This window comes from Erythranthe guttata, chromosome 2 (assembly GCF_056151865.1).
Source record: "Erythranthe guttata isolate IM_541 chromosome 2, IM_541, whole genome shotgun sequence".
Taxonomy (NCBI): domain Eukaryota; kingdom Viridiplantae; phylum Streptophyta; class Magnoliopsida; order Lamiales; family Phrymaceae; genus Erythranthe; species Erythranthe guttata.
Window position 1 is genome coordinate 11,087,124 of NC_142534.1, and position 3,298 is coordinate 11,090,421.

The window sequence follows — 3,298 nt, forward strand, 5'->3', positions numbered from 1 at the left end:
ATATTTCTCCGTTTCTCTTTTACCTTTTATTTTCTTCTCCATTTTTTTTTTAATAATATTCCCTTTCCCTAATTTCCACCAGTACAACCTTCGATGGCCTATATTGACTGCCATTGTTTGCCATCTTCTCTTTCAACCATTTCATTGCCGATACCGCCGTCGTCGCCGCTACCGCCGCCGTCGCCGCTACCACTGCCTTCGTCGCCGCCGCAAAGACCTCCAATATTCTAGGTATTCTCTTTCTTCCAATTATATTCGCATTTTAGGTTTTTTGCAGAATAAACCCTAGATTTGATTTTGTTTTTAAAATTAAGAGAAGTTTGAATTTATTTAGGTTCTTATTCATCTCTAATGTTTATTGTCATATGTATTTTCGATTTCTTTCACCATTGCTCTATATATTTCGGTTATTTCAGCAACCTAAAACACACATTGGGTGCTGATACCCCTTTTTAGTTGTGATATTTTTCATGGGTGCCTCTTTGTTTTATCGTTTACAAAATTAAAATTGATTTATGGGACTAACTGTATTACTTCAGATGATATATAATATTTTGTCCTCTAGGTTTTTCTTAAATCTGCTATACGAGTGGAGACACAAGGCTGGTAGGCAGAGATTGTATGAATTTGCTTTCAAGTGTAAGATCTCTAATATATTTGGCTATGTGGGTAAATAAATATATTCATTTATTTGTATTAGATTTAGGAGTGTTTGAGTTTTCTCCATAGATTATGCAGGCAATTTGTGGGCCTTATCTCAAGGAGAAGGCTCTAGATATCCTCATAACACATTCTCATGTGTGGAAAGATTTGCATTGTGTTGAAGTTGCTACCTTAACTAGGTATACAAGGTGATTGGACATGAATTGAGATTTACTGCTCCCCATTTTGAATTAACTAGCCATGACAATATTTATTTCTCTCCATAGTCTGTCAATTAGTTTCTTTGAATAACCTTTGTGATTTTGATTTGAACATTTACATTGTATTCAATAATAATTTAGTTAGAAGTTTGAGGCCTGGAATATTTGAAAGACTGGTCACTATCGATAGGCCTGATGTTGCTGGTAGAGTATAGATTCTTCAGTCTTCAGGGCAGTTATCTCTTATGGAAAATGTTATATTCTTCGGGTTAATCATCTATAATTGTATATACTTCAGATTGAAAATTTATGGAAGTAGACCGCTGTTCAGATTTTGTCAACTTCGAGTTAATTATATTGTATTTACGAGTCTTCATCTACATTTCAAATATTGCTTCAAACTTGTCCTATTTTCAGAGGTTTTGGTTAGCCACATTAAGGTAGAGATGATCTTTAGTTACTTTTGCTTGTAATGGAGTAGATGACAGAGGAGAAGTTGACCGTCTTATTCCTCGGCTGTGGACAGGTGATTGTTTGCTCTTTGTATAGAAGGGCATGATCTTGTGTCCTCCTGATCTACGGTATCTTAGTGTGTTCTCATTTGTTTTATTTATTTATTTATGGAAAGGTTGTAGATTGCCGTGTATGTGGAGACCCAAATTTCGTTCTTCGTTTTGCTTTTGTGGAGTTCACTGACCAAGGTAATTTTAACAAATGATTTATCTTTTTGGTTTTATGTGCATTTTTTATTTTTTATTTTATTTTTTGGTATTAAATAAATCTTTATGGTTTTATAGAAGTTGCACGAGCTTGGGTAGATCTTCACATCAGATCCCAGTAGTAAGTATTCTAGAAGATCTTGTACTAAAGCTTTTTTTCTCTAAAGATTTGTATAAATCAATACTTTGCAGCTTTGAGGAACATTGCATGCTGAAATGAGTTCACGAAAATTTTGTTGGTATGTACTTTTTATGGTACTTAATCAGATGTACCCCATTGATGAAACCATGTTGCATATCATACTGCACGATATACTATGAAGCTTCATATTACCTTATTTCCTTTTGTATGTAGGTATTGATTATGTGATTTTTAGCTTGTGCATGTGTCTTTTCATTCTTGGGTACTTGGTGCGACTTCATAACATTCAAGTAATATCTGATTCATCACTGAATGATATTATCTACAATGGATTTCCAATTATATATTGATTATAATGCTATTTTAATCAGGGTATAACGTGGAAGAGACAAAGTCTTTTAAGGATGAAATTTACCATGTTGAAGAAATTGAGGAAATAAGAGCTCTAGGATTTGGGATCAGCTCAGCGAGAGATGAGTGTTGCAAGTACTCTAAGAAAGATGGCTTTCCAACCGACTTAAGAGTTTCTGGAAGAATAATGCAGAAGGGATACTTGAAATTAATTTCATGAAGTCGGTTATTGTATTCGTGTTTTTGTTTTTTGTTTTTGGGGAATACATTTATTGTATTTTACTAATAGATGTTATTATGAAAAACGTACGATTTCAATTACATTTGTTAAATTCAGTTATTTATAATATTTATAATATTACCATTTTCTTGAAAATGGTAATATTTTTTTTTAATAATTTGCCAAAAGAATACTAACAGTTATATCCGTTAGGAATTTTGCTAGGACGTTACAATTAACAACCGTTACAGTCACGTTTCTAACGAATATAACTGTTAGAACTATTTATTTTTCTAACGGATTTGGATAATTTTGCCAACGGTTTATGTCCGTTAGAAATTTTAGACCTTAAATTTCTAACACCATTTTTCTAACGGAATTTCGCCATTACATTAAATGTTTCTAACGGATATATCTGTTAGGAAATAGCTTTTTTGGTGTAGTGTTAGTGCCATGGCATGAAAAACCAAAAAAAGTCGGAAGATCGCTGAAGCATGACAGGAGGAAGGAGGAAGGAACCTGATGAAGTAAACAAGAAAAAAATGAAGTACTTGTACTCTAAATGTGGAAAACTGGGACATAAAATGAAAGGATGTAAAGAGATCTCTATGGAGCATCAAAGTGCAACTCAATCAAAGAGATCAAAATTGTTGGTACGAATAAAGTACATATTTTTTACTTTCCTTTGTATATTTCTAGTATCTAATGAATATCTTGATTAATAAACATGGCATTGGCAGGTGAAAAGGAATAATGAAAATATAAACTCTGTTACAACAATTTTTGAAAATTTACCACCGGTAAATAAATTGATTTTTATTCAAGTACGTCGTTTATTTGTTCTTAACATTACCCGCATTAATGTCAATGTTATATGCAGGGATCATCATCTGGGCCTGTAACACAAAGTGTTGGAGATTCTACGATAGCAAGATTGTGCAATTGATGGAAAATATTAATTTTGAAGTTTTTTATAATTTCTAGCTATAGTTTTATATATCTA

At 32.6% G+C, this 3,298-nt stretch overlaps 1 long non-coding RNA gene across 6 annotated transcripts; it reads left to right on the forward strand.

The window, feature by feature from the left end:
- Positions 1-2,396, forward strand: LOC148772321 (uncharacterized). Of its 6 annotated transcripts, none has more exons than XR_016035127.1 (9): positions 1-231; positions 566-639; positions 730-851; positions 1,281-1,389; positions 1,492-1,564; positions 1,661-1,703; positions 1,775-1,821; positions 1,938-2,014; positions 2,096-2,396. It is a non-coding gene; the product is annotated as an uncharacterized LOC148772321 (long non-coding RNA). The 6 variants fall into 6 exon arrangements; XR_016035128.1 differs by having other exon boundaries at positions 730-842; XR_016035125.1 differs by having other exon boundaries at positions 4-231; positions 739-851.
- Positions 2,397-3,298: the final 902 nt, after the last annotated feature.